This window comes from Oncorhynchus kisutch, unplaced genomic scaffold, assembly GCF_002021735.2.
Source record: "Oncorhynchus kisutch isolate 150728-3 unplaced genomic scaffold, Okis_V2 scaffold878, whole genome shotgun sequence".
In the NCBI taxonomy this organism is placed as follows: Eukaryota; Metazoa; Chordata; class Actinopteri; order Salmoniformes; family Salmonidae; genus Oncorhynchus; species Oncorhynchus kisutch.
Genome location: NW_022262823.1, coordinates 77,501 through 89,550, shown reverse-complemented (window position 1 = coordinate 89,550; position 12,050 = coordinate 77,501).

The following is a 12,050-nucleotide window of genomic DNA, read 5'->3' as shown; positions in this document are numbered from 1 at the left end:
AAGCCTTGAGACAATTGAGACGTGGATTGTGTATGTGTGCCATTCAGAGGGTGAATGAGCAAGACAACATATATAAGTGTCGTTAAACAGGGTATGGTAGTAGGTACCAGACGCACCGGTTTGTGTCCAGAACTGAAACGCTGCTGGATATTTCACGCTCAACACTTCCTGTGTGTTCCAAGAATGGTCCACAATCCCAAAGGACTTCCAGCCAACCTGACACAACTGTGGGAAGCATTGGAGTCAACATGGGCCAGCATCCCTGTGGAACTCTATACAACACCTTGTAGAGTCAACATGGGCCAGCATCCCTGTGGAACGCTATACAACACCTTGTAGAGTCAACATGGACCAGCATCCCTGTGGAACGCTGTCAACACCTTGTAGAGTCAACATGGACCAGCATCCCTGTGGAACGCTGTCAACACCTTGTAGAGTCAACATGGACCAGCATCCCTGTGGAACGCCTTCAACACCTTGTAGAGTCAACATGGACCAGCATCCCTGTGGAACGCTGTCAACACCTTGTAGAGTCAACATGGACCAGCATCCCTGTGGAACGCTTTCAACACCTTGTAGAGTTAACATGGGCCAGCATCCCTGTGGAACGCTATACAACACCTTGTAGAGTCAACATGGGCCAGCATCCCTGTGGAACGCTTTCAACACCTTGTAGAGTCAACATGGGCCAGCATCCCTGTGGAACGCTGTCAACACCTTGGAGAGTCAACATGGGCCAGCATCCCTGTGGAACGCTTTCAACACCTTGTAGAGTCAACATGGACCAGCATCCCTGTGGAACGCTGTCAACACTGACGAATTGGGACTGTCCTGGGGGCAACTCGGTATCAGCAAGGTGTTTCTAAATTGTTTGGTAAACTGTTTTCTATGTTTAAGACACAGTCCTTCACTGCATTTGGTTTCAGCCATTCGGCAAACATGTGTTTTATTCTGTATTATATATACTTAGTATATATTATAGTATATAGTATAGTATATAGTATAGTGTAGTATTGTATAGTATATAGTATAGTATAGCATATAGTATATAGCATATAGTATATAGTATATAGTATAGTATAGTATATAGTGTAGTATTGTATAGTATATAGTATAGCATATAGTATATAGTATAGTATAGTATAGTATATAGTATAGTATATGGTATAGTATAGCATGTAGTATAGTATAGTATATAGTATAGTATATAGTATATATAATAGTATAGTATGGTATAGTATAGTATATAGTATAGTATAGTATGTAGTATAGTATAGGGTATAGTATAGCATGTAGTATAGTATGGGGTATAGTATAGTATATAGTATATATAATAGTATAGTATGGTATAGTATAGTATAGTATGTAGTATAGGGTATAGTATAGTATATAGTATATATAATAGTATAGTATGGTATAGTATAGTATATGGTATAGTATAGTATGTAGTATAGGGTATAGTATAGTATATAGTATAGTATAGTATATAGTATAGTATAGTATGTAGTATAGTATGTAGTATAGGGTATAGTATAGTATATAGTATATATAATAGTATAGTATGGTATAGTATATAGTATAGTATAGTATAGTATGTAGTATAGGGTATAGTATAGTATATAGTATATATAATAGTATAGTATGGTATAGTATATAGTATAGTATGTAGTATAGGGTATAGTATAGTATATAGTATATATAATAGTATAGTATGGTATAGTATATAGTATAGTATAGTATAGTATGTAGTATAGGGTATAGTATAGTATATAGTATATATAATAGTATAGTATGGTATAGTATATAGTATAGTATAGTATGGTATAGTATATAGTATAGTATAGTATGTAGTATAGGGTATAGTATAGTATATAGTATATATAATAGTATAGTATGGTATAGTATATAGTATAGTATAGTATGTAGTATAGGGTATAGTATAGTATATAGTATATATAATAGTATAGTATGGTATAGTATATAGTATAGTATAGTATGTAGTATAGTATATAGTATATATAATAGTATAGTATAGTATGTAGTATAGGGTATAGTATAGTATATAGTATATATAATAGTATAGTATGGTATAGTATATAGTATAGTATAGTATGTAGTATAGGGTATAGTATAGTATATAGTATATATAATAGTATAGTATGGTATAGTATATAGTATAGTATAGTATGTAGTATAGTATATATAATAGTATAGTATATAGTATATATAATAGTATAGTATGGTATAGGGTATAGTATAGTATATAGTATATATAATAGTATAGTATGGTATAGTATATAGTATAGTATGTAGTATAGGGTATAGTATAGTATATAGTATATATACTTTCTATTCCCCTTATGTATTATTTAACAAATTATTTGTAATTCCTACAATCTACAAGCAGCTCCGTGCTTCCTTGGTGACAGAACGTCAGATAGCACACCTTTGACAACAGTACAGTATATCAAGATGCTGCTCCTGTGGAGAAAGATATGATAAGGGAGGTTAAAGTCTGGTTGTGTGTGTGTTGTGTACAGTAGTAGGTTGCAGGTAATGATAAGTGTGTTGACGTGGACAGGTCAGTTCTGGAAGACAGACTATGGTGGGAGCCAAGGAAGGGGATCTACTTTATATATTAAAAGGATTAACAATCAAATAAAATTAAAATAAATTCAATGCAGCCATTTTGTATATAAATATCAAATCATTTCTGGGTAACAATTAAGTACATTATTGTAATTGATTTCTATTTAAATTGGTAAAAGTAGAGACAAAAAAAAAGACTTCTCAAACAAGATCTTAGCAGGGACTGTCTGGGAGTGGTCTGAGTCAGGAGGGGATAACCGAAAACTAGCTGTTATTGGCCGAGAGAGGTTTGGAACTCTCTTTCTTATTGGTCACTTAACCATATTTTCAACCAGCAGCTATCAGGAAATAATACTGATCAAATGTTTTCACATTTTTACGGTGTTAGTTTCATCATATGATCTAAAACACAGGAAAACTGAATTTTGACTGCTCTGGGCCTTTAATGTGCCTCAATCCATATTTGGACTTCTGGTTGCTTATATTATAATCCTCACCATATTTAACAAAAGCCTCAATTCTATCTTTATTATCACAACACTGGTAAATAGTCGGATAAGTCAAATAAGATATTTAAATGATGTCATACAGTATAATTGACTCTTGTTACATTTTAATGTTGTTGCTGGTGTAACTAATGTCGTTGTACATTACCATCAGAGGAATTAAAATGTCAGATTGAATAACAATGATTTCGAGTGATGACGTGCATCTTGGATAATGCTAATCGTCCTGTCTTCCAGCATGAACGGAAGACAGGCTCCTGAGCGGCACAGCATCACAATGCAAGAGGCGTCACTACAGTCCCTGGTTCAAATCCAGCCTGCATCACATCCCACCGTGATTGGGAGTCCCGTAGGGCGGCTCGCGATTGGCCCTGCGTCTCCCGGGAGACGGGTAACTAAGCTGACTTAGTTAAATAAATATAGATGTGTGTAGTAGTGGTCTTCAGATGAACTTGTCAGAGAGCACACCCTAGTGGACAAAAGGCAGCACTGTTCCAAAAACGACTCATTTACTTTGTGTTGTAGGGTGTATATATATATATAAAATATATATCCATATTTTGTCCCAACACCTCCATGTGAATAGAACCAGATCACAGAACAACAGTGAGAGACTGGCTCTGCTAATCATTTAGAACATTTTTTAAAATTTATTTAACCAAGATAGTCTCAGTAGAGATAATAAAGGTCTTTGAGATACCTGGGCCGTATCCACAAAGCGTCTTTAGAGTAGGATCATAATGAATAAGATTATGACCTCCTATACTGAGACGCTCTGTGAATACAGGCCAAGACAGCAACAGGTAGCAGTGCATTCCGATATTATTCACAACATTTGACTGTTTCCACATTTTTGTTACATTACAGCCTTATTCTAAAAAAGGATTCAATTGTTTTTTTCCCTCCACATCAATCTACACACAATACCCCATAATGACAAAGCAAAAACAGTTGATTTTACATTTTTGCAACAAAAAAATAAATAAATGAAATAAGCCATTTACATCAGTATTCAGACCCTTTACTCAGGACTTTGTTGAAGCACCTTTGGCAGCGATTACAGCCTCGAGTCTTCTTGGGTATGACGCTACAAGCTTGGCACACCTGTATTTCGGGAGTTTCTCCGATTCTTCTCTGCAGATCCTCTCAAGCTCTGTCGGGTTCGATGGGGAGTGTCGCTGCACAGCTATTTTCAGGTCTCCAGAGATGTTCAAGTCTGGGCTCTGACTGTGCCACTCAAGGACATTCAGAGACTTGTCCCAAAGCTACTCCTGCGTTGTCTTGGCTGTGTGCGTAGGGTCGTTGTCCTGTTGGAATGTGAACCTTCACCACAGTCTGAGGTCGTGAGCGCTCTGGAGCAGGTTTTCATCAAGGATCTCTGTACTTTGCTCCGTTCATCTCTCCCTCAAGGTTGTCTCGACTCCCAGTCCCTGCCGCTGAAAAACATCCTCACAGCATGATGCTGCCACCACCATGTTTCACCGTAGGTATGGTGCCAGGTTTCCTCCAGACGTGACGCTTGGCATTCAGGCTAAAGGGTTCAATCTTGATTTCATCAGACCAGAGAATCTTGTTTCTCATGGTTTGAGAGTCCCTTAGGTGCCTTTTTAACAAACTCCAGTTATTGTGATGTCATTATGGGCTATTGTGATGTCATTATGGGCTATTGTGATGTCATTATGGGCTATTGTGATGTCATTATGGGCTATTGTGATGTCATTATGGGCTATTGTGAAAGCCTCTTTAAGATGATTGCAATCTTTCTGCAAAAATGACTAGCATATAAAAATAAATATTACCTACTCAGGATATCTAGCCTATAACTTGGACATATTCTATTCATTGACCTTAGGGAGCGGTCGAAATTGACACAATTGTTACCTGGAGGAAAATGGGGAAGGGTCATGCTTTTTCAATTTCAGTCAAGGGGAGGTTTTAGTATATATTTTTTGTATTCAGTTAAGGGGATGGTCATGTATATTTGTAAACGATTAAATGCCATTACGCCCGGTGTTTGAGAATTAGTTGCTTATTATATATGCCCCAATGCTGCCCCTCATCCCTGATTCTTTGTTGGGCATGCAATATCAAGTGTGCCTAGTGGGGTCTCAATCATATGATTCATCGCCTGTACTATAGGCTATACCAATGTCCTGTTCAGATTGAGATGAGAGGAACGGAGATACTGCTATACTTAATAAAGCATATACATGTTACTGAAGTTATCAGTTTATCAGTTATTGACAATAAGTCATATTCAAATCATTTCCATAACTTAACATCACTATAAAGTGGTTGTCACGCCCTGGTCTAAGTATTTTGTGTTTTTCTTCATGTATTAGGTCAGGCCAGGGTGTGGCATGGAGTTTTTGTATTGTGGTGTGTTTTGTCTTGGGGTTTTGGTGTGTATGTATTGGGATTGTAGCTAGTGGGGTTTTCTAGCAAAGTCTATGGCTGTCTAGAGTGGTTCTCAATCAGAGGCAGGTGTTTATCGTTGTCTCTGATTGGGAACCATATTTAGGCAGCCATATTCTTTGAGTTTGTCGTGGGTGATTGTCCTTAGTGTCCTTGTTCCTATCTTTGTTAGTTTTCACAAGTATAGGCTGTTTTGGTTTTTGTTTCGTTATTTACATTCTTTGTTTTGCAGTGTTTGTGTTACTTCGTGTTTACGTTATTCATTAAACATGGATCGCAATCTACACGCTGCATTTTGGTCCGACTCTCCTTCACAACTAGAAAGCCGTAACAGAATCACCCACCACAAACGGACCAAGCAGCGTGTCAACAGGCAGGAGCCGCAGGAGAAGCAACAAAGGCAGCAACAGCGGCGCAATGAGGATTGGACATGGGACGATATATTGGATGGCAAGGGTTGCTACACATGGGAGGAGATCCTGGCGGGAAGGGATCGCCTGCCATGGGAACAGGTGGAAGCACTTAGGAGAGCAGAGGCAGCCGGAGAGAGGAGGTTGGCAAGGAAGCCCGGGAGTCAGCCCCAAAAATGTATTGGGGGGGGGTCACAGGGAGTATGGCTACGCCAGGTAGGAGACCTGCGCAAACTCCCTGTGCTTACCGGGGGGCTAGAGAGACCGGGCAGGCACCGTGTTATGCAGTGGTGCGCATGGTGTCCCCAGTGCGGGTGCATAGCCCGGTGCGGTATATTCCAGCTCCTCGTATCGGCCGGGCTAGAGTGGGCATCGAGCCAGGTAAGGTTGGGCAGGCTCGGTGCTCAAGAGCTCCAGTGCGCCTGCACGGTCCGGTCTATCCAGTACCACCTCCACACCCCAGCCCTCCGGTAGCAGCTCCCCACACGAGGCTTCCTGTGCGTGTCCTCGGTCCAGTACCACCAGTACCAGCACCACGCATCAGGCCTACAGTGCGCCTCGCCTCTCCTGCGCTGTCGGAGCCTTTCTCCTCTCCTGCGCTGCCGGAGTCTCCCGCCTGTTCAGCGCTGCCAGAGCCTTCCTCCTCTACAGCGCTGCTGGAGTCTCCTGCCTGTTCAGCGTAGCCAGAGCTGCCAGCCTGCATGGAGCAGCCAGAGCTGCCAGCCTGCATGGAGCAGCCAGAACTGCCAGCCTACATGGAGCTGCCAGTCTGCAAGGAGCTGTCAGTCTGCAAGGAGCTGCCAGTCTGTAAGGAGCTGCCAGTCTGTAAGGAGCTGCCAGTCTGCAAGGAGCTGCCAGTCTGCACAGAGCCGCCAGAGCTGTCAGTCTGTAAGAAGCCGCCAGAGCTGTCAGCCTACATGGAGCAGCCAGAGCCGCCAGTCAGCATGGAGCAGCCAGAGCCGCCAGTCAGCATGGAGCAGCCAGATCTTTCAGTCTGCCAGGATCCGCCAGTCAGCCAGACTCTTCCAGATCTGCCAGTCAACCAGACTCTTCCAGATCTGCCAGTCAACCAGACTCTTCCAGATCTGCCAGTCAACCAGACTCTTCCAGATCTGCCAGTCAACCAGACTCTTTCAGATCTGCCAGTCAACCAGACTCTTTCAGATCTGCCAGTCAACCAGACTCTTCCAGATCTGCCAGTTAACCAGACTCTTCCAGATCTGCCAGTCGGCCAGGATCTGCCAGTCGGCCAGGATCTGCCAGTCGGCCAGGATCGGCCAGTCGGCCAGGATCCGCCAGTCGGCCAGGATCCGCCAGTCGGCCAGGATCTGCCAGTCGGCCAGGATCTGCTGAAACCACCAGCCAGCCAGGATCTGGTAGATCTACCTACCTGCCTGAGATTCCTCTCACTCCCGAGCTTCCTCTCACTCCCGAGCTTCCTCTCACTCCCGAGCTTCCTCTCACTCCCGAGCTTCCTCTCACTCCCGAGCTTCCTCTCACTCCCGAGCTTCCTCTCACTCCCGAGCTTTCTCTCACTCCCGAGCTTCCCCTCAGTCCCGAGCTGTCCATCAATCCCGATCTGCTCCTCAGTCCAGTGGGGTTCTGGGTGAGGACTACTAGGCCATGGTCGGCGGCGAGGGTGGACTATCCAGGGACGCGAGGAGAGGGGACTAAGACATTGACTGAGTGGGTTCCACGTCCCGCGCCGGAGCCGCATGGGGTTTTTGTATTGTGGTGTGTTTTGTCTTGGGGTTTTCAAGTATAGGCTGTTTCGGTTTTCGTTTCGTTATTTACATTCTTTGTTTTGTAGTGTTGGTTACTTCGTGTTTACGTTATTCATTAAACATGGATCGCAATCTACACGCTGCATTTTGGTCCGACTCTCCTTCACAACTAGAAAGCCGTAACAGTGGTAGTCGCCGAGACGGGGGGCGTATGGCTGCTGAAAGTCAGCAAATTCGAGAAGGCCTAATTAATTAATTTAACAGTCTTCAATTTTAATTTTACTTTAGGCTACTAACAACAAGAGGGCTTTGTGTTGGTTCTTACTTCTTCCTGTTCAAGAAATAAGAGGTAGGCCTTCCTGTTTGACAAAACCAACCGCAGGCCAAATTCGGCATGCTGGCCGACAGTTGGGAACCCTGCAATAAATAATGATTTAATTTGAGAAACAATTGTTGCTGCATTCAAATAAGAACGTACTGTACCTATAGATGCACGTTATTGTACGCTAATGCTAAAAATACTTTTAAAGTATTTTTCTAATGAACCATACATCAGATTGACTCCAGATTGGGTATAGAGACTCAATGAAATGTCCTTGAGGAAGACAACCAACCTACAGCACTAGACTAAACTTCACTTGCGGTATTGAGAGATAAACATCTTAATGCTTTCACTGATTGCACATTAAGATAATTCCTATGTGATTGACTGCTCGCTTTGTCATCCAACTCTGTCCTTTCTGTCATCCTGTGAACCCCAATCTGTTATCCTGTGAACCCCATTCTGTCATCCTGTAAACTGCATATCTAAGGCTCTGGTCTGTACTAGGGGTGAGGGTAAACTGCATATCTAAGGCTCTGGTCTGTACTAGGGGTGAGGGTAAACTGCATATCTAAGGCTCTGGTCTGTGAGGGTAAACTGCATATCTAAGGCTCTGGTCTGTACTAGGGGTGAGGGTAAACTGCATATCTAAGGCTCTGGTCTGTGAGGGTAAACGGCATATCTAAGGCTCTGGTCTGTACTAGGGGTGAGGGTAAACTGCATATCTAAGGCTCTGGTCTGTGAGGGTAAACTGCATATCTAAGGCTCTGGTCTGTACTAGGGGTGAGGGTAAACTGCATACCTAAGGCTCTGGTCTGTGAGGGTAAACTGCATATCTAAGGCTCTGGTCTGTACTAGGGGTGAGGGTAAACTGCATATCTAAGGCTCTGGTCTATGAGGGTAAACTGCATATCTAAGGCTCTGGTCTGTGAGGGTAAACTGCATATCTAAGGCTCTGGTCTGTACTAGGGGTGAGGGTAAACTGCATATCTAAGGCTCTGGTCTGTGAGGGTAAACTGCATATCTAAGGCTCTGGTCTGTGAGGGTAAACTGCATATCTAAGGCTCTGGTCTGTGAGGGTAAACTGCATATCTCAGGCTCTGGTCTGTACTAGGGGTGAGGGTAAACTGCATATCTAAGGCTCTGGTCTGTGAGGGTAAACTGCATATCTAAGGCTCTGGTCTGTACTAGGGGTGAGGGTAAACTGCATATCTAAGGCTCTGGTCTGTGAGGGTAAACTGCATATCTAAGGCTCTGGTCTGTACTAGGGGTGAGGGTAAACTGCATATCTAAGGCTCTGGTCTGTGAGGGTAAACTGCATATCTAAGGCTCTGGTCTGTGAGGGTAAACTGCATATCTAAGGCTCTGGTCTGTGAGGGTAAACTGCATATCTCAGGCTCTGGTCTGTACTAGGGGTGAGGGTAAACTGCATATCTCAGGCTCTGGTCTGTACTAGGTGTGAGGGTAAACTGCATATCTAAGGCTCTGTTCTGTCCAGGGAGTGAGGGTAAACTGCATATCTAAGGCTCTGGTCTGTGAGGGTAAACTGCATATCTAAGGCTCTGGTCTGTGAGGGTAAACTGCATATCTATGGCTCTGGTCTGTGAGGGTAAACTGCACATCTAAGGCTCTGGTCTGTACTAGGGGTGAGGGTAAACTGCATATCTAAGGCTCTGGTCTGTGAGGGTAAACTGCATATCTAAGGCTCTGGTCTGTGAGGGTAACTGCATATCTAAGGCTCTGGTCTGTGAGGGTAAACTGCATATCTAAGGCTCTGGTCTGTACTAGGGGTGAGGGTAAACTGCATATCTAAGGCTCTGGTCTGTGAGGGTAAACTGCATATCTAAGGCTCTGGTCTGTACTAGGGGTGAGGGTAAACTGCATATCTAAGGCTCTGGTCTGTGAGGGTAAACTGCATATCTAAGGCTCTGGTCTGTGAGGGTAAACTGCATATCTAAGGCTCTGGTCTGTGAGGGTAAACTGCATATCTCAGGCTCTGGTCTGTACTAGGGGTGAGGGTAAACTGCATATCTCAGGCTCTGGTCTGTACTAGGGGTGAGGGTAAACTGCATATCTCAGGCTCTGGTCTGTACTAGGTGTGAGGGTAAACTGCATATCTCAGGCTCTGGTCTGTACTAGGTGTGAGGGTAAACTGCATATCTCAGGCTCTGGTCTGTACTAGGGGTGAGGGTAAACTGCATATCTCAGGCTCTGGTCTGTACTAGGTGTGAGGGTAAACTGCATATCTAAGGCTCTGTTCTGTCCAGGGAGTGAGGGTAAACTGCATATCTAAGTCTCTGGTCTGTGAGGGTAAACTGCATATCTAAGGCTCTGGTCTGTACTAGGGGTGAGGGTAAACTGCATATCTCAGGCTCTGGTCTGTACTAGGTGTGAGGGTAAACTGCATATCTCAGGCTCTGGTCTGTACTAGGGGTGAGGGTAAACTGCATATCTCAGGCTCTGGTCTGTACTAGGTGTGAGGGTAAACTGCATATCTAAGGCTCTGTTCTGTCCAGGGAGTGAGGGTAAACTGCATATCTAAGGCTCTGGTCTGTGAGGGTAAACAGTATTCATGTTCTCTGCTATCCACTTGATGTTTGGGGTATAGGGGAGGGTCACTTTTTCTTTTAAAAGCATTCAGGGAGTGTCGGGTAAAAATATATTTTACTGAAAGGGAATGCCATCCATTTTAATTTCAGAGAGTCAATATTTCCTCCAGGTATCCCTCATTAAAAATAACGTAGCCTAACTTATTGAAAGCTCTACATAGAAACATTATTATCATTTTACTCTGACAATAAATACAGTATCTTTCGTGGTAGATGTTGCACCATGTACATATTACTGTCTAGCAAGCATAGTAGTTCAGGACATGTCAAATGTATTTGAGTTCACATCCTTTAGCTTCATTCTGACCATGTTGGCGTGCACTACTCTTTTACGCGTACGCTATCGTATATCGTTTGTTTACTATTTATTTGCGTGTCAATAATAAACATTTCGAGATGATATGAACCCTGTAATTCGCTAGAAGTAGCCACACTGTCACGCCCTGACCTTAGATTCTGAGAGAGGGGAGTACATCCTGTTGTTTTCCTGGAGGACAGAGTGAGGACATAGTGAGTGAATGAATTACTAGTCTTTATGTGGGTGTCACGCCCTGACCTTAGTTATCTATGTTTTCTGTATTATTTGGTCAGGTCAGGGTGTGACGAGGGTGGGTATGTGTGTTTGTATTGCCTTGTCTAGGGTTTTTTGTGTATCTATGGGGTTTTGTTATTGTCTAGGTAAATGTAGGTCTATGGTGGCCTGAATTGGTTCCCAATCAGAGACAGCTGTTTATCGTTGTCTCTGATTGGGGATCCTATTTAGGTTGCCATTTTCCATGTTGGTTTTGGTGGGTTATTGTCTATGTGTAGTTGCCTGTCAGCACTCGTGTTATATAGCTTCACGTTCGTTTTGTTAGTTTGTTTAAGTGTTCTTCGTTTATTAAAAGAAGAATGTATTCATATCACGCTGCGCTTTGGTCTCCTCGTTACGACGAATGTGACACACACCAACATCATTTTGCCAAAGCATAATCTATTCACCCTCGCCTGTTATCCCCAGAGGAAAAAAGGACAACTTTAAAGAAAATATATTTTTTTCCCCCCCCAGATGGGTGTCAGGGGACACCGTGCGTCAACACATGGCGACGGGACGAACACAATGCAACAAACTAGACAACAACAACACTTCCTCACATTAAGGTTTACACAACTATTGATTTGGCTACACTATTATTTATAGTCAAGAAGTCAAATAATTGATATGGTACTTAATGATGTCTTTCTGTATTTCTTACTGACAAACATAGAAATAAATATTCCCCTACACAATAAGAACAGCACCATGATAAGCAAATCTGAAAATATAGATTTTTTTCTCTATTAGGCTACAATCAGCCTGATTCTAGGCTTTTAGTAGCTAAAACAGACATACTGTGTCGAAGCACTGTGAAACAGTCATGGAAGCTCACACAGGTAGAATACATTGGTGTTTTCAGGAATATTTTATAAAACTCATCATCATTAATAATCTCTTA